Raw genomic sequence first — 26,832 nt, 5'->3', positions numbered from 1 at the left:
ATGCAGCATGGCAGAGCAATAAGTGGGAAGTGGGTTAATTCATCCCACAGAGCACCCCCTCATGACTTGAGGTTTACTGCCCGTCAAGGGGAAGTCGGGATATTGGGATGTTCTTTCTTTCTTTGGTCCAGGTGGAGAAAGTTGTCTGCTTCTCCCATCAGTGCTGGATCGACATGTTCTCCTCGCATGTTCTGGATGGGAGTATGTAGCGACGTTCCGGGCCCCATGGGTCTTTCCTCCCTGTCCCCGAGTGGTCTTCCTTGGTACTTAGAATCCTTGGTTTCAGTGCTATGAGACAGAACAGAGCATGGTTATGGAATGTTCCCCACTGCTATTCATGTAGTGAGGCAGATGCATACATTTAATACAATTTATAATGTTCCCCACCTGTAATTCCTAATGATTTTGACAGGTGGAATGGTTTTAACAATTGGAATTTTCTAGGGACACAGAATGTCCCCCTATGGGTTTCTGGATGGCTTCTCTATTTGCCGCAAAGCATGCCTGGGATGGCAACTCTTAAGCTGGCTGATGTGGACCCACTTGTCTTCCGCTTCTGCCAAACTGCCCTTGGGGATGCAGATTTTGTAGGTAACTGGTGAGACTCTGTCAAGTAGGGAGGAATTTGCACTGTTTGGCTTGGTTCCTTTGGAAATTGTACAAATAGACCCGGTCTCCTTCTTGGTATTCTTTTTTAGTTGTCTTAAGGTCGTAGTGGGTCTTCATACTGTCTGCAAATCTTTCTAGATTCCGCTGAGCATAGGCAAAAGCATGTTGAAGGTGTATTCTCAGATTCTCAACATACTCATGAGTTGTGGAGGCATTTATCAAGGTCGGCTCTTGAGTTCTGTAGAGCAGATGCTGGGGTAGCACCATCCTTCGTCCAGTCATCAGCTCAATCAGAGACATTTTTGTTGCAGAAGAAGGGGTAGATCTGATGGCCACCAGAAATCGAATGTCCCAACTTGACCCAGTATCTGCCACAAACATTTTTAATATGCTCACAATTGTCTTGTTGTATCTCTCAACTCCACCACTAGAGGCTAGGCGGTAGGCAATGTGTAGCTTCCTTTTGACCCCAAGTATCTCCCACATCTTTGTCATGACTTTGCTAGTGAAGTGGCTACCTCGGTCTGACTCAATCCTTAGGGGTAGTCCAAAACGCGAGAAGATGTGCTAGATCATCAGGGCAGCTGCTGTTTCTGCCTTGCAATTTGGGGCCGGAAGACAGTCCACCTATTTAGTGAACAAGCATGTTACGGTCAATATGTACTTGTTCCCCCTAGAGGAGCGAATCACTGGCCCGATGAAATTGACTTGTAAATCTAACCAAGGCAGTGTCATCCCACTCTTTTGGAGGGCAGCACGGTGTGTGAGTGATGTTGGCTGAAATTGTGCACACACAAGACACCCATTCAAGCATTCGTCGAGGTCCTGCCCCATGTGTGGCCAGTATGCAACCTCTCGCAAGATTTCTAATGCCGTATGAAACTCCCAATGACTGGCTGTGGCCGCATCATGGGCGTGACTTAGCATCAGGCTTCGGAATAAGGTAGGGACCACGCACTGGTCATGGCCAGCTATGGATCTCCTCACAAACAAACCTTCTTGGATTCAGAACATTTTTGGACATTTCATCAACACTCTGAGGTCCTCTTTCCCAATGTAATCGTATCTGTCAGGGGAAAGTTCTCAGGTCCTCAAAGTGTTGATAAAACGTACCAATTATTGGATACCCTTTTTGAGCTGTAATCAAATCAGCATCTGGGGTCTCCTTACTCCATTGTGCAGTTGAGAGTTCATTGTGAGCATTTTTCTGGGACCTAGTGATAGCAGTGACCTGGATTTCCCCCAACAGGGACTCGATCTCAAGTAGATCCCCTTGGATGGCTCCGGTTTTGTCCAGCTGATCAGCTAGGTAATTTCCAGTTTTGTCTGGTCCCTCTACTTTAGAATGACCCTTGATCTTTTTCCAGTAGATGGTCATCCCATTCAAGATGACCAGACCATCAATATTTTGTATTCATTTTCCATGTTTCAATGGTTTGTTATTATCACATAGCATGCCTCTGGTTTTCCAGTTAACCAGGTTCTCCACGAACCCTTTCCATACATAATCTGAATCAGTGATTATGACCAGTTTGTGGAGTTGGTGTTGGACAGCAATGAGGATGGCTTGATGCACAGCCATCAGCTCTGCCACTTTATGTCAAAATCTTCAGATGAGGTACTGCGATGACTATGTATACATCTGTCCCCAAGCACCGGCCAGAGAGAGTAAACAAAGGCAATCCCTGGCCAGTTATTGAGGCCACACGTGCAGAAGCAGGAACTCGGGTGGCTCAGGTAATCAGGCAGCTGCAAAGGAACAGGCAATCAAGTGAGAATATTACACAAATATGACAGTAAAAAACTTGTTAGTATAAGGAACTAGAATGACACCTACCAAAATAGCCTGTGGAGTTGTATTAAGGAAAGCCCACCTCGTGCTCCCTCCCTATGATGGATGCCAGGGAACGGGGAGCCCAACAGCAGCAAGATGACTGGTGTTAGTTGATACCTGTAGAGACCTGTGATGTTATTTGCACCTTAGGGGAAGAGGTGTTTGACTTCCCAAGTGAAGTGTACAGAGTTCCAAAGTTCAAGGGTTGATCCAAGACAATCCGTGGGACAAGGCAGTAGTTAATGAACCAAGTAACCAAAACTAATCAAAGCGCCTAAACCAGGAGGATAATCCAAAAGCAATCCAAGGTCCGAAAGCAAAAGTCCAGACATCCAGGAAAACACACCAAAAAATGTAACGCCACTCAGAAGCCGAAAACAATAGCTGAGAAGTGTGGTCCTGCATTGCCGATAGCTCCTTATACTGGCTACTTCCTTAATTGGTTGTGTGATCAGCCACGTGACAGGTCATGTGATCGTACCTGCAACATCGTGAGCCCATACGAACAACACTGCTTGTGATCACGTGACCGGGATGTTCCGACCAGTAATCGCGACGGTCTGTATCGGCCTCAAATTTTGTAAGCCGGCGTTCCCCAGCAACAGCGTGACCACAAACGCCATGGGTACTGCCTTCATCTGTCTCCCCGCTGCTGTTAGAAGGGGACACAGGTATTGAGGCGGACCGAGGAGCTATGCGGGGCGGGAGCGGGGCTGGAAACTGAAGGGGGGGCGTGTGGAAGCTGAGGGATGGGGAAGGGCAGGCGTGACACTTGACTACTCCGTCGACCGATTTTGTACCCAACGGAGTGTTCTGGGGCATCATTCACCCATGCATTCCCTACGCCGGCCACAAGTTCTTTTTCCCCGTTGTTTTCAACATGGTAGGAACACCCATCCACATAGACAGTGGGCATTCCCTCACACTGGTCTTCTTCATAGAGTTTGTGTGGGGAATGAAGGTATGCCTCCATGTTGTCCTTGATTTTAAGACTTTCGTCCTCGAGACAGTTTTCTCTGGCACAATCATGCAAGTCAGCCAGACCTTGCGCGAGGGGACTCTTCTTGTTTTGGCCATACCTGACCTCCGCAGGAAAGCCTTAGATTGACAGAATCCCGGAAGTAATTCGGGAATTACTCACATTTCCAGCCCGGATTCTGTCACTTTTAAGGTATTGCAAAGGTTGTTTTGGAGTCTCCACTATGATGTGTTCCCCCTGGATATACGGGCTGTAGTTCTTCAATGCCCACACTGTAGCCAGGATTGCCTTCTCTCAATCGTTGAATTTTTCCTCCACAGAGGATAAAGTCTTACTCGCATAGGAGATTACTTTATTGACCTTGTCATGCTTTTAATACAATACTGCAGTTAAGCATGTATTTGAGAACCCTGTCTCCAAGAAGAACTCCTTGTTTTTGACAGGGTAAGCTAGGCAAGGCGCTTGCATTGGTCCTCCCTACTGACAAGTACAGTCCAGTACCCATTGGTCAGGTCAAAGGCAATGAATACCTTTGACCCCTGGATCTGGTCCAGCCCTTGGTCAATGTAGGGAAGAGGCCAGCTTTGAGATGATTTCTCATCTTTTTGGACTTTAGGAATGGGATTTTCTGATTGTGAATTTGTATAGAATTTCAGAGTGTTTCCTTCCAGTTTGGAATGCCACCTTAGACTGGAAGGAAGGTTGATTTTCAGAAATAGATAGGTCTCGCCATCACCAGCTTGTTGTCCTACTGCAATTACTGTCACGTCTGGGATTTGATTATTCTGGAAGTGAAATTCTATTTGGTCAGGTTTTTGTTCAACCACGTGGCATGTGCCATTTAAACTAATATGGTTGACACTCTCTTTCAATTTTATTGGTCCCCTAGTCTGGGTCCCGACTACCTTGTTTACACAATCTATGAGGGGGAGACAACCTACGCAGGTTGTCATTCCCTAGAATACAAGGTGTGCCTTCTGGAGTCACAACTATGACCGGGTGCTTCACCTTGTGTCGCCCAATTTAAATGTCCAATCTGCAGTCCCCTCCACGGGAATTTCCTTCCCGTCGAAGTTCTGAAGTTGTCCAGGAAGAGGGGTGAGAGGAATTAGGTATTTCTCCCCCCTTCCCGAATTCAGTTGATCAAATGCCCTTTTTGACATACAGGTGGCTTGGGATCCAGTGTCCACCAGTGCCAAAATTGTACATTGCCCCTGTATTTGGACTGTATTTGTGTTAGTTTCTTTGCTTTGGATACTGATAGAGAGGTGATTTGGGCAGGATTCTGTTTATGATCTTGGGAACCTGTAAGAAAAAGGTGACAGCTAGATATGGGGGATGTTTTGGATTTCCCTGGTTCTGATTCTGGGCTGCCCCCCTCCACCTTTTGGAGGCAGTCACCAGGATGGGTTTGAACCAGGGGATTTTCAAGCTGGTCATTCTGGGGTTTGATGATGGGCGGATCTAACTCGGTCCCCACATCTACCCAGTCTGGATTGGGATCCTTTGGGACCCATTTTTCTTTGGGAGGAGTTCCCCCATCCCTGAAGGAGAAGATCCTTTCCCCAGGATCCTCTGAGGATCCCTCTCCTTCAAACTGGAAGATGCGTACCTCCTCCACAAAATGGGCCTTTTTAGGCTCTTTATTTCTCCTCCCCACCCTCTGCAACTTGGGTTGCAGACTTTCGGGGGCAGAAGATTTTGGTTCCGGTTCCTGGGTTTCCAGGGGCTTTTCACAAGTGGGGAAGGAAGCTTCCTCCAAGGCTTTACACCCCCCCTCCCCTTGTGTCTCCTCCCTGGGAACTGTTGGGTTGTCGGGGTTCTTTCCCCGTCATTGTTCTGGAGCACCAGACCCTGGATTGGAGGAGTTCTGAACCGCCATGCTCATCTGAGGATTCTGCTGAGCCCTCAGCATGCAACACAGATCCTGTGCCATGTTCTGGACCTGATGCTCTAGTTGGGACACCTGCTCTGGCTGGTACGGGGTCCTCAGATCTACCCTGGGTTGATCCCGGGAAAGGTAACTATCCCTTCTCGCAAAATACACATGGTTCAGAAAGTTTGGATACCCCTTTACCCTTGGCCTCCCCTCTCCCGGATTGTTTGTTTTTTTGTTTATTTATTTGATAATGCGCACCAAGCCCATGGGCAGCCGGGTGCAGCGGTACAAGAATACTCAAAGCTTAGTTACAGTGTTACATAGTTGGTACGTGCATAAATTACCTTACAGTATGAGAGAACAAATACATTGCAAGATTCAGTATAGGCAATAATTGTAGAGAGAAGTATAATACAGTAAATGAGGTGAAGCATCAGATGGGTGGCCTGTGTTTGCACTTGTGAGAGCAAGGATAGTGAGTCATAGGCATTAGGATGGTGCAGGTCAGGAAAAGAAAGGCAGGCAGAGAAAGACGTTATAGGCCATTCGAGCGAAGCCATTTGAGGGCGTTGATTCTGAATCTAGAGTACGGGAGAGGGCATCTAAGGTCAGTGGAGAGTGTGTCCCATACTTGTGCAGCTTTGACTGGGAAGCTGGTTCCTCCAGCCGTGGCAAGTTTGAATCTTGGAATGTCAATCAGGAAGATGTTAGCAGATCTCAGTGGTCTGGAGGCAGTTTTCCTAGTGATTTTTTCCGAAAGGTAGGGTGGTGCTAGGGTGTTGAGACATTTGGAGGTGAGGGATATCGTTTTGAGGAGGATTCTATCTTTTATTTTTAGCTAGCGGATTGGGCTGTCTGGGCTCAGGAAAGTGGGGAAAGAAGGATGGGTTGGTTTGGGGGTTGATGTTTGGCGGGTATCGGGAAAAGAAGTTTGGTCCGGCATTTGGGTGACTACTGCCCTCCTGGGGAAAATGAGGAGGGAAGTTTACTGGGTTTCCTGCTGTCTGGTTGGATCCCCCCCGCTTGGGTTGGAAGAGGCCACACATAGCCCAAGATGGGTCTATTTCCCTTGTAGCGTGGGCTGATGTAGTCAGGGGAGTTAGGGGTCCTATTTGTGGGGTTACCTCCCTGGCTCCCTGTTTGGGATTGGCCCGAGGGCCTTTTGGGTTTGGAGTTGATTGGATTCTGGACGGGAAGGTTTTTAGGCCCCCCCATCTCCAGATCTAAAATGGGGGCAACCTTCACTTCCGCCACCTTAGCAGCAGCAGGGGGGTTGGTTGTTTTGGGGTTTTTGCTACTATTTTTGTTTTCCAACGGCTTCTGTACTTCATAGATGCGCGTTGCTTGTTCAATGACCCAGTCTAGTGATCTTTTCTCATGAAAGTCCCTCACTAGCTGGGTCATAATATACTTAGGGAGAGCATGAAAGAAGGTGTTCACAAATTCCTTACTGTCAGTGTGCACCCTTCTAGTGGTCTGCGCAAAGGCGCGTTTCAATTCCTGAACAAATTCTTGCGGGGCCTGGTCTTCCCCACATTGTAAGTTTTAGGCTGCCTTGCGAGCCTCTTGAGGGTTCCTATGAATGGAAACATGTTTCAGGATGGCCACCCTGTAGGTGGACCATCTGGACTGGTTCTGATCCTCCAGCCCCGTAAAGAAGCTGGAGTCCTCAGGAGAAAATGTCCACTTTGCTTTGGCTGCCCTTCAGATAGAAAGTCTCCATCATCTGTTCAAATAATTCAAGGTGCTCCCAAACCAAATATTGTGCATTTTTGTGGTAGGGCGTAATGACGCTCCTAATAGATTTTATTTGTTTTAGGGGATCCTTGAGTAAAGACCTCTTGACTTTGTTGGCCTTTTTAGTTCGGGTCACCCTGGTCCACTCATCCTCTGACTCAGAGGCACTGCTACCAGAAGTGGCAATCTGGTCTTCTAGACTCTCCCGGATTCTGCGAGCTTGGGAATGGCTGGAAGAATGTGGGGGCCTAGTTCCTTGGGTCCTGTGTCGCTCAGAAGAGTCTTAGTGGCCCTAATATCATGGGATTCCCCACCAAATTTCACTGCCTGATCTCTTCATGAGTTATATTTCTGAGGATCCATTTCTCTGATTCTCCCTTCACTGGAATCTCCCTGATCAGAGAAGATGGCCCTAGCACTTGGGAACCTGTACATAGATGCCCGTCCATCCATTTCTGGGAGGCACTGACCTATTAGCCCCATATTCTCTATTGGGTTGAAGTCTACCATCCCTGTGGCCCCTGGTTCATGTGAGCCAGTGGACATGGGGGTGGCAGAGTCCATGGAATTGAATAGATTAAAGTCTCTGGTGCCAGGGTTCCTGAGGTTATGATCAGGGGTTTCCCTCTCCCATCTGACCTCATCTCTCTCAGCCCCTACTCCCTGATGGCATGCAAGGATCTGACACTTCTGTTCTTTTATTAACGCCCTACTGGTCTCTATTCGCTGTTCCTGCATGGCTATTTGTCCATGGAGCCTGTCATTTTTCTCACAGAGAGCCTCATTTTCTCTCTGTGCTTCCTGTCTGATTTGGGATTATTGGGCCAATTTTTGCTGCAGGAGGCTCAACTCCTGAGTTCTGTCCTTACTGGCCTGGTCATTCTTTGCCAGAGCATCCTCCACCCTCCTGGTGTGCTCTAACAGCTTTTGATAGTCCATTTTGAGTTCACCCAGTCCCTGAAGGGCCAGGTGATTTTATTCCACCTTGGTTTTTAAATGGCTGACTTCCTGGCCTAAGGCGTCTCTTTCCTGAATTAGAGTACCCCTATGTGCAGCCAGTTTGTCCCTCTGTTTTTTGAATGCACCAGCTTTCTGGCGGTCTTCATCAAATTCTGTTTGGGATTGAAGGTCTTTGAGAATTAATTTATTATTTTTCTCTTTTAATTTGTCTATGCGGTTCTCTAAAGTGACCATCTGTTCTGTGCATGCTCTGTTAAAGATTAATTGCTGTTACAGCTTTTGTTGGCTCTGTTGTAGAGAGTCCAATCTTTCCTGACACTCTTTTTCCAGTGTCAGTAATTTGGTGTCTTGCTCTACCTTCTCTTGCTGCAGGAGATCCAGATCTTCCTTTACTTTTGTCAGGTACTGTGTGGTTTCTCTTTCTGACTCTTGGCTCTTTTGTAGCCTTTGCTCTGCAAAGTCCAGATCAGTTTGGGTTTTCTCTAGTGATTGTACTTGCATTTTTGCCAGATCTAGGTTTTTGGCATATTTTTCCTCAAATATGGAGGTACAGGTGTGGAAATCGAAATAATATTATACCTCCTTTCGCATTGTTTGAATGTATGTTGGCCTACGCCAAGTTGTCTAAAAACATTGTGTAAATAGATTCCGCAGCAAGGTCTTGACCTTAATGTATTGTGCAAATCGCCATCTTGGATTTAGCCGCCATTTTAGGTTCTCTTGCAGTGTGGAAGTCACCCTGAACAACAAAATGGAGGCCGAATGACATTTCGAGTGGGATTCTGGCCGTTGTGACCTCCGCACACATGAATAAGTAATATGCCCGCAGGCCACTTGTTGGGGTCGCGAACTGAGACCTTGTCCTATCCCTGACCTATGTGTAAATGAACAACTGTATCAGCGGAACTGATCAAAATGCATACATTATGGGATTGACCTGGCAACGAACCCTAGGCCTGGTCCCAAGAATGGTTATCCCATGAGGGGGTTGGCCAGAGCTGGATAAAAAGTATAAAAACCCGAGTATCCCAAAGTACGGTCTCTCACACTAACACGGCAAACTACTGTTGATAGTTTGTTCTGTTACTCTTAGGGCCGAATAGCTATCCGTATGTCAATTGACTTCTGGTAATTGTTGTATCTTTGAATAAAGCGCTTTGTATGTCCTTTGTAACCTGTGTTGGTGTGTTTCCTTTGGGCTTCCCGGCCTCATATCAATTTTTCTGTTTCCACAGTTGGCGCCCGAATAGGGACCCTCAAGATTGATGCCGGATCATTGAAGGTTGACGCAGACTATCGAACCGGGATCGGACGGTGTGATTCTGCGGGCCCGACCGATCGAGACGCGATACCTCCGCAGCGCTGCACGATCCGATCCTTGGACGATAGTCGTGTGGTCTGACACGGCATCTTGACGAGGGTCCAATTTTGAGGCGGGCAGATTTGCCGAAACCACCAAACACAAGGTAAAATTCGTTAGGTAAGTTCTTTGGTAAACCGTACGGTCCTCCTTAGGTTTGGTCAGGTGCAGTCGTGACCCGGCTCTTAATTTAACCCTGAAAATTTGACGTATTGTATCTGCAGACACAATTATTGAACCAGGTAACACCAATTTTTTGTGAAATGCCTGGGAAATTGTCTAGCTGCTTTAGGGCTCTGTTCCGCAGCGATCGACAATCCTTGGAATTTAGCCGCCCGGCACCACAGGAGGGGTCGCCGGCGTGTACTATGTACTATAAGTATGGCATTGGAAGTATAGTATTTAATGATATTTGGCACAGACAGACCAGACATGCCTCCGAATTTCAGTTTTGAGATCCCCCGTATTGAATACTTAGAATCGATCTTGTTAAAGAAAAAGGCTAGACCAGCAGCCTTTGATGTGTTACAGAATTGGAAGAAATAAGCATTACAGCAGCTTAAAAGTAGGGATAAACATGCACGTCGTCATAAAACAAACGCTGAAAAAGCATTATTATATGATAAAGAAAAGCGGTCAGAATCAGTTAAAAATATGGATAGAGCCTTTTCACTCGGGATCCAGAAAATGTATCCCTCTAAAGATTTCCATGTTTCTGAGGAATTTAATGAGAAATTATTAAATGAACGGAGGCCCGATGCCTCAGCGCCACCTCCGTATGCTCCTGTGTTGGGCGCTCTGCCCATTCCTGCTGTTGTTCCTGTTGCTATTCCTGTTCCCCCTGTACAGCCTATTGTTCCTAGTCCTTTGGTTATTGTTCCTCCGCCTATCGCGCCACCCCTTCCCCCTGCACCGATAGTTGCACCTTTGTTAAATTGACCTATACCTCTGCTCCCGAGTGGCCCCGTATTGATTGGAGTCGATCCAGGTGCAGGGTCAAAGATTGTGACTCGAAGTACTGTTTCTACAGATAGGAAACAGGAATTGTTTGCATGGGCTAAGCATTGCATGGAGAAAGGTGATCAAGCTAATGTTTTTTCTACATTATCTAATTTGAATAGTTTTCCCGAGAAAAATGTTTTTATCGAAGGTTTGGGGACTCATTTGTGTGTGATGTGGGGTAGATTACAAAATTCGGATCTTCCACAAGGGGTGAGAGATCTGAATGCTTTGGCACTTTCGAGGGACACAGAGCAGAAAGTATCTGGACATGTTGAAAGATTGTTTGAGTTTAGGAAAGACTCACGAGATGAGGATGATGAAGACGATAGAATATATGTACAGAAACGGTTCCTTCCAGGACGTAGAGCGGCACCTGAGGAAGTACGAATTTGTACCAAAGATGCGGTTTGATGGATCTCGGATTCATCGATACCACCAGACGAAGTGTATGACACGTATAGTCAGTATACAGTAGAAATGCAAAGAAAGGTAATTCAGGTGATGGTACAGCACCTGCAGGAGGAATGTGTAAGGAAGAGGGTTAGTTGCCCCATAGAATTATTGGGGATTTGTAAAAGGGCTTTTTCGCCCGACACTTCTACAGCTGCCTTAGCGCTCGACCTGGCTCTATTGCTTAGTAAGCGGCCGGAGGTACCTATATCTCAGTTGCCTATGAGAGAGGTTCCTCCGACCTTTGTCCCAAAAGTTGAGATCCCCGCCAACGCGGCGACTGGTGCCCCCGCTGTGGATGTCCCTGCACATTATGTATCACAATTCATTCACGTCCCGTTTTCACGACAGGAAGTGAACAACATTTGACAATCAATTCCCGATATTAGGAAAAACCCGACGGGGTTTTACAAAGAAATAGAGTCCGTTTTACAGTCCTCTGTGTTCACCTTGAGTGACATTGACTTGTTATTCCCTGTACTCCTACCCGTAGATGTATGGAAACAGGTTCGGACAATAGACGATGTGCCGGGGCTGGGAGATACGTGGGCAAATATGATTAGAATTGATGGAGAAAGACCAGCTGGTGAGAAACCACCACAGGTAATACTTACTTTACCTGATAGTATTGTCGCTAAACTAAAAACTATAATTCCAGAAAAAAGGATTATTTGGGACAAGCTTACGGCAAAGGGAAAACTGAAGGTGCCAGCGAATTTTTTAATAGATTCAAGCAGGTATTTTCTGACTTCAGTGGACAGGACTTAGGTACAGAGTCGGGGAAGAGGTTGTTCGTGGACAAATTTGTACGTGGATTGTTACCTGACATCCAGTCACAAATTATGTCCTCTGAGAGCGCTTGGCAGGCAAAATCTCAATCTGAGGTTTTGCACATGGCTCAGTATTATGAGAACCGTGTTAATAATGAGAAGGAAAAAATTGAAAAGAGAAATGGAGATTTGAAAACCAAAGTATTATTACAGCAAATTATTAAAAACCCCAGAGGAGGTATGACACAAACTAGAGGTCAGTACGTTCCAAAAGGAAATGCTCCTCTGAGTCCTGTAAATACTAATCAATGTGCTTATTGCCGCCAGGAAGGTCATTGGCGAGCACAGTGCCCTGTCCTTCACCAGAGGTCAAGCAGTGCGTTTGGGGGTATGGGTAGATGACCTAGGGGCCGCCCTGGAGCAGGGGGCCCTGACAGAGGTCAGCTTTTACAAGATTCTCAGCAACCTTTTTCACGGGAAAATCAGATCTCGAGTATGGACTCGAGGAACATATTTGATCACCCTTCTGCTGCCTACCTTTCTGAAGAGCTTCCTTCTGATGAGGCTCTATTTCATTAGGATTGCCCGAAGCAGGGTTTGGAACCTTCACTTATTCCCGTTAATCAGAAAGGCCCCTACGTTGAATTATTAGTAGGGAATAGGAAACACCAGTTTTTGATTGACACTGGAGCACAGAAGTGCTCCATTGATCATTCTAGGGTTCCAAACATCCCACTGTCAGGGCAAACAAATGTTTCCGTAGGGTTTTCTGGTATACCAACTGCCTGTCCGGTTTCTGCGCCGGTATCCGTTTCTTTGGGTCCCTTCACGGACCATTGCCCTTTTCTTCTCACTTCGAACTGTGGAGAGAATTTGCTGGAGTTGAATTTGTTAAAGAAATTGAACGCAGTAATTCATTGTTCTTCGGATGGAGTACAGCTAACGGTTTCACCACAGCAACTTCCTAATTCTCAGTTCTTGATTCGACCTTTACCTCCCGAGTTCAGCATTGTCCCGGAATGTTTGTGGGCGGTGGACGACAATGATGTCGGAGTGTTACAGATTGAGCCCGTTAAAATAGTCCTGAAACATGGGGTGAAACTGCCACGCATCCCGCAGTATAAAATATCAGTCGAAGGTGAACGTGCTTTGAAATGCATTGTCTCCGATTTTGTACATCGTGGGGTGATCGAGGAGATTACAGGTAGTTTGTGTAACAGTCCGATCTTACCCGTATATAAGAAAGGCGACAATGCAATTCCATACCGGTTTATAATTGATCTTCGTGCTATTAACCGAGTGGTCGCTCCACAATTTCCAATTGTGCCTGATGTGACGATGATATTAACAATGATCCCTGCTACGGCTACGCACTTCAGCGGTGTGGATCTAAAAAACGCTTTCTTTAGTATCCCTATACATAAAGAAAGCAGATATCTGTTTGCGTTCACCTTGGGGGGACGCTCATTTACATTTACAAGGGCACCTCAAGGGTATACTGAAAGTCCCAGTATTTATAGTAGAGCTTTAAAAGAGCAGCTCGACACCCTTGAATTGCCACCTACTTGCACGCTGCTTCAATATGTTGACGATTTACTTTTGGCTGCAGATTCTGAGAATGCCTGTAAAGAAGGCACTATACTGTTGCTTGTTCATCTAGCTAAAAATGGTCACAAAGCTTTGCTTAAACAATTTCAATATTGTTGTCACGAGGTTGCCTATCTAGGCTACCTCCTGTCAAAGGAGGGGAGAAGATTGACACCTGAAAGAATAAAACACATTTCTGGCATGTCTGTTCCAAATACACAGAAGGAAGTCAGAGCCCTGATAGGGATGGCGTCCTACTGTACGTTGTGGATCCCGAATTTCGCACTAGTGATAAAACCGATGTTGGCTTTGATGAAGAAGGGCATTTCTCTGCCACTGCCATGGGAATCGGAACATCAACGATCATTTGAGCTTCTCAAAACCACGCTATGTTCGGCACCGGTTCTGGGTACTCCAAATTATGACAAGGCCTTTGTGTTGTTTGTGCATGAATGTGATGGATGTGCTTTGGCTGTGTTAACACAGGAACACGGAGGGAAGAATAGGCCGTGCGGCTACTACTCCTCCGCCCTTGATCCTGTCGCATGCGCTTTGCCAAGATGTTTGCGCGCTGTCGCTGCTGCTGCCGCGTCTGTAAAACAGAGTGAGGGAATGGTCCTAGGCCATGATTTGATTTTGATGGTACCTCACTCTGTTGATATTCTATTGAACAAAACCCAAACGCAACACCTCACCTCTGCACGGTTAACAAGGTATGAACTAATTTTGTTTACCCCTCATATTCAAATTAAGAGGTGTTGTGTTCTTAATCCGGCTGAACTCTTACCTTTCCCGCAAAACACTGTTTGCGGTAACGAAGAATTACATGACTGCCTGTATACCACTGAACAAGAAACAAAGGGCAGGATAGATCTCATAGATACTCCTTTGGATAATGCAGAAGGGGAGCTGTTTTGTGATGGCTCCTGCTTCAAACTTTCGAATGGTACATCTACAGCTGCTTATGCAGTTACTACATTGAGCAAAGTTGTCGAAACTAAGAGAATTTCGCATAACTCCGCGCAGGCCGCAGAGATTATAGCGTTGACCCGAGCTTGTGAACTTTCCCAAGGGCGAAAAGTCAATATATATACTGATAGCCAGTACGCATTTGGGGTGGCTCACAACTTCGGAAAGCTTTGGTCGGAAAGAGGGTTCCTGACCTGACCTCACATGGGACCAAGATTCAGCATGGACCCTTGATAGTGCAATTACTTTCGGCACTCTCACTCCCTAAACAGTTAGCGATCATGAAATGTGCAGCACATCGCAAGGTCATAGATGATGTAGGCAAAGGGAACGCCTTTGCGGATTTGATAGCCAGACAAACGGCCACAGACCTTAGCACGGACATGTATGCTTCGAGGGAAATTAGAGATGCTTGTATAATGGATGAAGGTATTGGGTCTGTGCGAGATATTCAAACTGATGCCACAATGGAAGAATCTAAAAAGTGGGCTGAAGGAATGGGGAAACTGGATGACAAAGGGTGTTGGGAGGATACATCCGAAGGGAAATGGTTGCTTCCTGATTCTTATGTATTGGCAATGGTTACAATGGAACACGGTCCTACGCATGTGTGTGCCCAGCAGATCACGAAAATGTTAGAACAGGTTTGGGTAAATGACAAAATTCTGGAAACTGCAAAGAGTCACGTCCAGAACTGTATGATCTGCCTACAGCACAATGTGGGTAAAGGGACAGTGACTCCAAGGGGAAGTTTCGGGCCCCCCTCTGTCCCCTTTGAGGTCATCCACTTTGATTTTATTGAGATGGAACGATGTAATAATCTAAAATATGTTCTTGTCATTATTTGTGCCTTCAGTAAATGGGTCGAGGCTTTCCCCGTCAAAGATGCTACCGCCATGACCACTGCAAAGATTATGGTAAAAGAATTCTTTCCTCGATTTGGGCTCCCGAGGATAATCTGGTCGGATAATGGTCCTCACTTTATCGCAGCAGTAATTTTGCAAATATGTGCAGCCCTATGTATTGAGAAACAATTTCATTCAGCTAGACATCCTCAAAGTGCTGGGTTGGTAGAAAGACACAACGGTATTTTAAAGAATAAACATGTGCTGATACCAAACTGAAATGGCCAGATGCTTTGCCTATTGTGTTATTAGCTATGCGTACCACACCTCAGACTAGAACTGGGCTTTCTCCATTTGAAGTAGTAATGGGGAGACCTGCTAACATTTGGGATCTCCCGAAACCTAAAGCCCTGAGGGAGGTGGAGAATGTATTGCTTGTAGACTACTGTAACCAGTTAACTAAAAATCTGTATTTCATTAACCACCAGGTGAATTCTGCTTTACCTGTATGGTTCACGGGCCCAGGACACGATATACAGCCTGGATGTTGGGTCCTCGTAAAGGCCTACGAGAGGTCTTCCTGTCTCGCGCCTCGCTGGCGGGGACCCCATCAGGTATTATTGGTCACAAGGACACAGTGCGGGTGGCTGGAAATAAGAACTGGATTCACGTGACGCACGTCAAGAAACTTCCTCACCCAACGCCACACGCTACAGAAGAAGCAGAACCCCTCGCTGATGCTACAGTCTCTGATCTTGGAGTAGCAAACAGCGCTGTGAGTGCGTCGGAGAAATTCTATGAGCCTGAAGAGCTTGGGGAACAGTCCATTTCGTCTCCGCACTCTCTTGAAAAATCACTTCCGGAAAAAACACTGTTTCGAGCTCTGCGACTTCCGTCGCCACCGACACGTCGCTTCCCTCAGGAAGTGACGATACTTTGCTTCTGGACCAGACAATTTCGGGTACCATCAGGTACAACCTTCGACCAAGGAAATAGAACTACGGCACGAGTTTCGTGCATCTGGGAAAAAAGGAAGTGTTTGGAAAATTGTCTTGTTATGAGAAAGTTTTGTTGAACAAAAAAGGGATTCTGCTGGCTAGGGTTGGGAAGGACTAAGAAATCACGCGACCGTAGTGTCGCCAGCAACGAACATTGGGGCCGTCGATTGAGAAAGTACGATGCCTGCCACCTTCACCGCTGCTCCCCGTACTGAACTTGTAAATAAGGGGGTGACCAAATCGAACAATGAACAATGTGCCTGGGCCCCGAAAACGTACTGTTGTGTTTTGATTTTGATTATTGTTATTTTTGCAACTGCTGCTGTAGGACTTTGGTATTTCGAAGAAGTCTATCCTTTGAAACCTTTATTACCGACCAAGATCGTACCAACTGTTTTGACTCCCTCTGTACACCTTCACACTCTGTCCCCTAGAGACTCCCAACATAGACAGAAGTATCATAATAACACTCTGATGATAGTAATGAATGCTACTCATGCCATTTTTAATAAGAGTAATTGTTGGATTTGTACTCACTTACCGCAACATGGGAACAAGGGACTGGGATGGTATATACATCCTATACCTTTAATGACTTCTTGCTATGCCTCTCTTAGAGCACTATTCTTTGGCCGATGGAATGATAGCATCTCAGGGAACTTTGATGGAACTAATTTAAATGATTTCGAGAAACGTGAATTGACTCCCCTGGGATGCTCGCTTTTCGCAAATAGAAGTAAACCTAACGTCGCTTCTATTAAGCCTTCTGACAAACTATCTCTTCCTTTTCAAACTCTGATTTCCTTTCAAATAAAATGGCTCCGATAGGCAATAAGGACGCTGTACCTCCTTCTTATTCTATAAATCATAGTCCTGACTCGGTTCCCTTCTGTGTACAGAGAAATGGCACTAGGCCAATGGGAGATTTTGAAACTTGTAAAAATATTGTAAATTTGACTGGGGAAAACAGGCCTCTGTATGTAGGAGGGCCTGTTTATTTTGTTTGTGGTAGTTTAGCATTTCCCTGGTTGCCCAAGGATTGGCAGGGAACCTGTTATTTAGGAATATTGTTACCCGGGGTATTTGTAGCTAGTACATTGGAGGTTTCTAAGGCTCGCCCACGGCGAGACAACAATGGAGATACCCCTGGGCAAGTATTGGGGGACATAGCTAAATCGACTGTGCCCTTTTGGGGACAAATAGCAAACTCAGAGAACATTAGGGGATTAGCAAGGGTACTGGAGAGAACGATCAACCGGACCACGGACATACTCTACAATATGACCTTAGAGCAAAAGGCGATAAGATTGGTAGCACTTCAAAATCGGATGGCATTAGATGTCATCTTGGCAGAACGAGGGGGAGTATGCAAATTAGTGGGGTCCGCTTGTTGTGTTTTCGTACCAGACTCCTCACCAACAATTTTTAAAGCAATTCAGAACTTGCATACTCTCAGTTCTGAAGTCCATATCCCTGTAGGAGACTGGAACCTTAGTACTTGGTTTTGGGATTCTTTGCGATCTTGGGGTTGGAAGGTGCTTTCCGTTATTCTGGTTATTTTAGGGATTCTGTTATTCCTTTGTTGTTGTTTTCAATGCCTCCCAAGTATATGTGGAATGATAGGGGGGTGTTGTGCTCAAGCAGTGAGCGCAATAGGGCATAAAATATATACCCCAGATACAGCATCTAAAGAATTCATGTTACAAGAGGTTTTTATGAACGACCTCATGGCTATAGACATTGCAGACAATGATGCGGAATCTATGGATGAAAACACATGGAGTTATTTTCAAAAGTATTAGGAATGATGTTTAGCACTTGGCATAGGCCAAAAGGAGGGTCTGTGGAAATTGAAATAATATTATACCTCCTATCGCATTGTTTGAATGTATGTTGGCCTACGCCAAGTTGTCTAAAAACATTGTGTAAATAGATTCCGCGGCAAGGTCTTGACCTTAATGTATTGTGCAAATCGCCATCTTGGATTTAGCCGCCATTTTAGGTTCTCTTGCAGTGTGGAAGTCACCCTGAACAACAAAATGGAGGCCGAATGACATTTCGAGTGGTATTCTGGCCGTTGTGACCTCTGCACACATGAATAAGTAATATGCCCGCAGGCCACTTGTTGGGGTCACGAACTGAGACCTTGTCCTATCCCTGACCTATGTGTAAATGAACAACTGTATCAGCGGAACTGATCAAAATACATACATTATGGGATTGACCTGGCAACGAACCCTAGGCCTGGTCCCAAGAATGGTTAACCCATGAGGGGGTTGGCCAGAGCTGGATAAAAAGTATAAAAACCCGAGTATCCCAATGTACGGTCTCTCACACTAACACGGCAAACTACCGTTGATAGTTTGTTCTGCTACTCTGAGGGCCGAATAGCTATCCGTATGTCAATTGACTTCTGGTAATTGTATCTTTGAATAAAGCGCTTTGTATGTCCTTTGTAACCTGTGTTGGTGTGTTTCCTTTGGGCTTCCCGACCTCATATCAATTTTTCTGTTTCCACACAGGTACACCGCTATTTTGGCAATTTTACATTGCTTTTCTTTGACCCTCGGAGCCAAATACAGCTCACTAAGTGCCTGATGTAATGGACCCTGGTCCTGCCATATATCTAATTCTGTGGCAGTGGCTTGTTGTTTGATTTTCTGCAGCCACACATTCTCATCCTGCTCTACCCATTCACCCCTGACAAAAATGTGTGCAGTAGGTGGTCTTTTGCCATATTAATTTCCACTGGGGTCACCATTCCGGAAATATTAATTTCCTTCTGACTTATCTCAGGGTTACTTTTCCCTTTGCAAAACAGGCCAAACTCCTTTGAGTGTTTCTATTGAAGGATGTTTTTCCAGTGTGGTAGCCCAACAAGTTGTATGTACCCCGTCAGTTAGCACGCTGTGTTACACTGTCACAATTCGTATGTCTAATTCAGGATCTCCAGACGAGCCCCCAATCTGTCAGTGATTTCAATCCGGCACACACCTAAGTCACCGCCTATCGTGTAATGCACAACTGAAATCCTTATTTATTTGTGTCTAAAAGTTCTTTTATTCTGAACGAGGTACCACTCATATCACGCCCCTCTCCTGGAATTCCCCCGGTCACACTTAACCAGGAATCAGGCTGTTTTGCAAAGTTAAAATATTTATTTATGTATTCACAGTTAAATCACACTATGTTTTAATGGGTACACAATGATCACCAATGGGGTGATCTAACACTAAATAATCTCTTTAATACACAAGGAGTAATAGTGAGCAAAACAATTCAGTGCAGAAATAATACTTGTGTGTGTGTTCAGATCAAATAACAGTGTGGTTACTAGTTCCCTCTGAACACCCCTCAACCCCCCAATAGGCAATGTAAAGTGAGAGGAGGCGAGAGAGCAGGTATTCAGGAATGGCAGAATTCATACAAAATATCAATACCGATTTACCCCCCAGCAACACAAGAGAAAAACAGAATTGATTGGCAAGCGGTCAGAATGGTTTTGAAGTTATGTTGAGAATGGATTGGGTAATAACACTAAATATGGTTTAAATTGCTGAAATTTTTTTAATTCTTATGGGAGCTGCTTTTGATAGTTATACACAAACACTAGCAATGATTTGATACTAAGAAACAAATTGAAATCTTAAAATTAAGGTCGGGAGCTATCAAAAGCTGTTTTACACTTGTCAGACTTTCCCTAAAATTTTGTTTCTAGCACAAAAATTGAGGGAGTTATGGGCGTTTTAGTGGAGGTTGCTTTTTTGAGATAGACACAAGAATGGGAAACAGGAATACACTTTAAAAAACAAAAAACAAATGGGATTTCTTACACTAGATTATGACTATAGAAAAAGAGAATGCCACACATGAATCTCCACAGTTCCTGGACAGGGAACCCTTCACATGGTGGACACTCAATTTCTTTCTGGGGTTCACTTTAGTCGCTTACAACACAAATGACTTATGATTTTAGAATACAAATAAGAGCAACTCAGTGCAAGAAAAGTTCTGACAATTCAAAAATACTCCTAACAATATCAATTTCTGAAGACAAGAGAGGATGGGTTTAAGATAGGGATTAACTATGGACAGTACATATGCTAGTGACACAGTTCTATCTATAGATACTCACTAGATATGTTTTTAAACAGAACCGTCAGACTTCTGGTCAGGGATTCTGGTCAGGACAGACAGCTGGGCACATCGGATTGGACTGGGTCTGTTAACAGCACGGCACATGACTGGATCGGATCTGCAATGGCTCTGGTCACAGCACGGCTCAGGACTGGATTGGATCTCTTGGTTCGATGATAATTATTTTCAGCAGACAAACAGTACTGCACATCCCGGCTGTATGTTTGATGTGCCCCTTTGGTTTCTGGGGTTGGTTCTGGTTCTGGAAATGTAAGGCCTAGCTGAAAATGGTTCAGCTTTGCAATGGGCCTTTCTGCTTTGCCAAGTGTCTGGAGTCTGGAGCAAGGAATATGGATAGTTCTGCAGCAGGGTGCTCCGCCAGCATTCGGATAGTGGGTGAATCTGTCTGTTCTTTTGAGTGCTGAGCTGTCTCTATTTATGTTTATGATACAGGGTGTGTGTGTGTGCTGGTTTAGCCTAACCTTGCCCCTTTGACAGGGATTGGTCAATGTCTCCTCTATGCCTTGATAGGAGGAGAGAAACAGGGTGTGACCTTTATGGTGTGGGTTTATGAGGCCTAGAGTGCACCCCTCGCTCCTTGAACGCAAAATTTACTTTTGACACAATACATATTTACACATATGCAACCTCTATAACAACCAGATACATAGATCACATATTTTATACAGCAGTTACTCCTCCAAACCCCGCAGCTGTGTGATCTTGTGTCTGCTTTTCCCAGAATTTCACCCTTTTCATCAGTAACCCAATGTCCCATTTATCAACACATTTCTACCAGTGTGCGTGTATAACGTGGGCATACATGTATACAGTTTCATACTTCTAGCAGAAATACATTTTGTGTAACATCACATTTTATGCTGTTTCCTTTCACACTATGTCACACGATCTTGCCGCCTCTTGAAATGTGCAGCCAAAAATTAGATTTACAATTCTGTGATTTTTGTGTTTTTCACAATTTTCAGTGGCAAGTTATATATCTTTAAACAAAATGTTCTTTGTGAATGTTTAGCCACAGATGGTTGTTTGTCTCCGCCTTTTTTTATCTCCCTTCAGTTCAGGAGCAATCTCTTCCCAGTTCTCTTGGCAGAGGTCATTTTACGACGGTCCTCACACTTAGCATTTTCTTTAGCTGGAGGATGTCTATTGTTGAGTCCTGGGCTCACCAGCAATTCGCACCTCCCTGTGAGTTTTAGCTGGGGGGAAGTGTCCTCCTTTTGTGAGGAAAGCTGTTATTCCAGTTTGGGTGGCTTTAGCCAGGCTTAAATTTAAATGTTATTTCGGTTGCATTTTTCCTTAGTTTGAAACAAACTTGTGATTTCAAAATATCAGCTAGAATACTTATTCAAGATTTTAAACCAGGGAATCAAAACAATTACAAGATGGGTTACTCTCAATAACAGGCCTCTTAGCTTGCAAGCATTTGATTTTAGTTTATACATATTTACAGGCCGATTCATGGAATAATTAGCGCGGCGCAAGTGGGCAAAAACGTGCGAATCGCAGTGGAAAAGCGAAAATCGCAGTGCAAGTGCGAAAATCGCACGAAAAGCAGCGCACGTCGATTCATGGAAGGCCGTGCGCGAGAAAACCAGCGGATGTGCGATAAAAAAGTGCGCCGCGCACGTTGGCGCACTGGCCATCTAACAGCGTGCGCCAGGTCACAGCGAAAATCGCACAGGCCACAGCGAAATTCGCACATAGCGCGGCGCACGCAACAAAAGTAGGCGGAACACGGGCGTAACACTCGGAATGGGGAACAACTTGCAAAAACGTGGGCGTCACGGGGGAAGTACAGGGCACAAGTGCGCGGAACGCCCACACGCTCGCCTACAACACGTATTCATGGAATAGAATAGGGCTAAAAAGCGCAAGCTCAAACCAGCGCACAGGCACAAACACGACCGCCACAAGAAAGCAGGCGGTAGCGTCTCTGCGGCTGTAAGAAATGTGCGCCAAAAGGTGCGCCAACAAATAGCACCTATATACTGCCATGATGAATGTCCTATACTGTGGCCCTCCAGGACAAATGACGTGCAAAGGGGTACCCACAAACACGGACACCCGCTGACAAAAAATACGTGTGCGTGTATACCGGGGTGCGCGGGAAGTCTCACACGCGATTTCAGCAGGGTACAACTTCACGCGATCGGGCCTGGGGGAGCGGGCTACGTGTATTTCAGGGGTTCGCGTGAAGTTTTTCACGCGATCGGGCCTGGGGGAGCGGGCTACGTGTATTACAGGGGTTCGCGTGAAGTTTTTCACGCGATCGGGCCTGGGGGAGCGGGCTACGTGTATTACAGGGGTTCGCGTGAAGTTTTTCACGCGATCGGGCCTGGGGGAGCGGGCTACGTGTATTTCAGGGGTTCGCGTGAAGTTTTTCACGCGATTATGCAGGGTACGTGTATTCCAGGGGTGCGCGGGAAGTTCCACACGCGAATATACTGGGCGCGTGTATTTCAGGGGTGCGCGGGAAGTTCCACACGCGATTCCATCCGGGTAGGTGTATTTCAGGGGTGCGCGGGAAATTCCACACGCGATTCCATCAGGGTACGTGTATTTCAGGGGTGCGCGGGAAGTCCCACACGCGATTACAGCAGGGTACGTGTATTTCAGGGGTGCGCGGGAAGTTCCACACGCGAATAGCCTGGGCGCATGTATTTCAGAGGTGCGCGGGAAGTTCCACACGCGAATAGCCTGGGCGCTTGTATTTCAGGGGTGCGCGGGAAGTTCCACACGCGAATAGCCTGGGCGCGTGTATTTCAGGGGTGCGCGGGAACTTCCACACGCGAATAGCCTGGGCGCGTGTATTTCAGGGGTGCGCGGGAATTATCACACGCGATTTGGCTTGGTACGTGTATTACAGGGGTGCGTGGGAAGTTACACACGCGATTAGGCTGGGTGGGTCCTCACAGGTGTTCCCTGTACACCCTCCACGGCCCCTGCAGGCAGCCCACAAAACAGGGGACTACCCTGCACACCTGCTCATGTCTCCCACCACCCCCACCCCCCACCATCCAGGGGCACCCTCCACCAGGCCCCCACTCATGTCTCCCACCACCCCCACCCCCCCAGTCACCAGGGGCAGCCTCCACCAGGCCCCCACTCATGTCTCCCACCACCCCCACCCCCCAGCAGTGCAGGGGCAGCCTCCACCAGGCCCCCACTCATATCTCCCACCACCCCCACCCCCCAGCAGTGCAGGGGCAGCCTCCACCAGGCCCCCACCCATGTATGGCTCCCACCACCCCCACCCCCCAGCAGTGCAGGGGCAGCCTCCACCAGGCACCCACTCATGTCCCCTATCACCCCCACCCCCCCGCCACCAGGGGCACCCTCCACCAGGCCCCCACTCATGTCCCCTATCACTCCCGCGACCCCACTCACCAGGGGCACCCTCCACCAGGCCCCCACCCATGTCCCCTATCACCCCCACCCCCCAGCAGTGCAGGGGCAGCCTCCACCAGGCCCCCACCCATGTCCCCCTGCCCCCAGGTCCTGACGATACACAATCATGGCAGTAATGGGCAGCATACCCAGCACAAACACCCAGGCAAGGATTGCATCCACCCACATAGTGAATGCAATTACATGTCACAACCCCAATGGCAAGTATGTAAATGAACACATGTCCGTCACACACACATACACAATGGCTGCAAGTGAATTTCAAAACCCATATCATGACATGTATGAAACCAAAGACAAAATAAGACAAGTGGAAGTAAAAATAAAAAATGTATTAAAGATTAAAAATAAGTAAACAAATCAAACATACAACAATGTGGATAATAAAATAAATGGTCCATGTTGGAGAACAAAAGTAAAAATCAAAAAACGAAAAATTAATACAAAAACAAATGTTGACCAAAGCAATATCAAGTAGAAGCAAAATAATGAAAAACCATTTCCACATGGTGAACACAATAATGAAAAAAAGAAAATGTTCCTTCAAAAAACAAACTAAATACAGGAATGTACCAGGGTCCATGAGCCCAACACCATAAAGGAAACCTACTACTACCTAATGAAAAAAATATATACAAAAAAGTGGCCATTGTCCGAGCGGTCCAAAATAATAAAAACAAATAAAGGAAACCTAGCACTAACTAACTATATAACTATATACAAAGGCAGCGGGCAAGTCCTGCGGCTCACTTGTTGATGTTGCTGGCCAGGGCATCATCGAACTCCATGTCGATGTCCTGGAGGCGGGACTCTGTCCTGGCCCCGAGGTCTCGCAGGGATAACCCCATGTTCAGCTCAAATTCCCTGCGAGCTTCTTCGAGGCACTCAGCCCGCCTCAACGCCCGACGCATGGAGAACTCTGCCCTGACCATGGCGAGCCGCTCCTCTTCCACCCGCTGCCGCTCCGCACCTATCCGCTGGACCAACTGCTCCCACACGGAAGACACCACCATCCCAGGGTTGCCCTGCCCTCCGGCCGATGCCTGCCCCTCTGATCTTGATGGCCCCGAGCCATGATGCCTCCCACGTCGAGCCCGCTGCTGCCTCCGATGCCACTGCCTCTGCCAGCACGACGGCATCCAGGCTGATGGAAACCACCGACGCCGTCGTGCACGTGCCCTGCCTGATGATGCTGTCACATCTTCCATCTGCTGGGGTCCAGTTGCTGTGTTGTCTACCCCTGCTGGACCTCCGACTCCCAACTGTGGCAGGGATGGGATCCCCACCGAGCTGGCTGCATTGGTCGGGGCAGGTCCACAGGGGGCCCTGGTGGCATCTGGGCTGGAAGACGGCAAGGAGAACGACTGGTGGATAGCCTGCACAGAGGAGGAGAGGGCCGCCACATTGGCCAACACATGCAGGAAACCCCCGAACATGGCCGATCCCAATTGGGCCACGTCGGCACGGTGCACTTCGTGATGACGTGCGTGCTCCTCCCGGGAAGCACGCACGGCATCACGAATAACAGCCGTGCGCATCGCGACCCCAATCAGGACCTTCTCCGCACGGTCCGCAGGTGGAGGGGAGTCAGGTGACATGGACATCCCCTCTACCTGCGGACGGGCCTGGGACGGGGCATCCCTGCTGGTGCATGGTGGTGCACTCACAGGGTCAGGGACAGCAACATGCACAGGCCCCTCCACGGTGACCTGTGCTGCCTCCTGCCCCTGGCCCTGGACTGCACCACTTGCACCAGCAGGGATGCCCCCAACAGGCCCCATGTGTGCCCCAGTGGCGGCCTCCTCCTCCTCTGTGCAAACCACCAACCTGGATGGCTCCTCACCGTCTCCCACCGTAGCAGGCCCCTGTGGGGGCTCAACCACCCCTTCCGCTGCAGCCGTGGGGGCATCCCCGCCGCCTTGCTCCACAGCGACGTCTCCGCCCTCTTCTTCACTAGCCGCTGCGTAGAGAGAGACAAAGAACACAAGCATCAGGGCACTGTACAATGGTCCCCTAGACAGGAAGCAATAGCAGATGAGCACCACTGTCAAAGTACACTTCCATCATGTCCCTCCACAACACATGGGTCAGTCCAGGCAAAACACACACAGTAACAGGCATGGTGCATGCCATGGACATTTCCATGCATGTCCAATGGACTCTTGAAACATTCAATGATATGTAACTCACATGCATCATGGCTCTTGCCTATCACATGCACACACTTCACCTCAGTCACATCCATCTGGCCCCAAACACACCAAACACAGCGGATACAAGGGTAATTTGGCTGCTTCACTGAATCTGTGCATTGTCACACACATGTGTCATGCATCCATGGCATGCACAAGTCACAGACACGCAGGTCAGGCACACAGACATGGCTACCATATATGTACCTGGCATCAGCACCCATCCCTCACCCCCACCCATGTCCAGGTACAGAGACTGGCATGCTCTCATGTTCAAAATCTGCATAGGGCTCCCCATGCGGCATTTGAACACATGCAACAACCATGTGGGTCACACATCACTGGTCGCACATGCATTACCATGATGTCCCTGCACACATACATGCATACATGGCCTATGGCACACATACAGGCAAGTATCATAGAACCAGCACACCGCAACATGCCCTGTCTCACACAGTAATGCTTGGACACTTACCGCTCAACTCCAGACGGGCCTCCCTCTCAAGGATCTGGGCGTGGAGCGCTGGGCGTACGCGTTCCAGGACCCTCATCTGGATGGAACTCATGCGGCCCCGGCCCCCCTCCACGAGGCGCCGGGCCTTCACAAGGGTCCTGGACCTCAAGTCCTCCCAGCGCTTCTTGATCTTCAGGACGTCGCGGGTTGCCACCCCCTCCGCGTTGATGGCAACCACACAGTCGGCCCAGATCCTCTGCCGTCCTTCCTTGCTGGCGTGGGACGATCCAAAGAGGGCATCATACTGCCCCAGGACATGCTCCACCAGGACACCAACTTCGGTGACAGTGAAGCTGGTGCCCCTTTGCCCCTCTGGCCTGGGGTTGCCACTGGTGCCAGATGTGGAAGTGCCCGACATGGCAACCCCAGAGGCAGGTGTGGGTGGGCAACTGGGTCCTGGGGCTGGGCTGTGGAGCGATGTAATCCCAGTCGGGAGTCTTCAGTTCCAGCAGGGGTGGACACAGCAACTGGACCCCTGCAGATGGCTGATGTGCAGGCACCAAATGGCAGGGCACGGTGGCAGCAGGCAGGCAGGCAGGCAGGCAGGCAGCAGCAGATGGCACGTGGGAGGCTGCTCG

The sequence above is a fragment of the Ambystoma mexicanum genome, chromosome 5q (assembly GCF_040938575.1).
Source record: "Ambystoma mexicanum isolate Mex_15411 chromosome 5q, UKY_AmexF1_1, whole genome shotgun sequence".
NCBI lineage: Eukaryota > Metazoa > Chordata > Amphibia > Caudata > Ambystomatidae > Ambystoma > Ambystoma mexicanum.
This window is presented reverse-complemented; position numbering follows the sequence as displayed.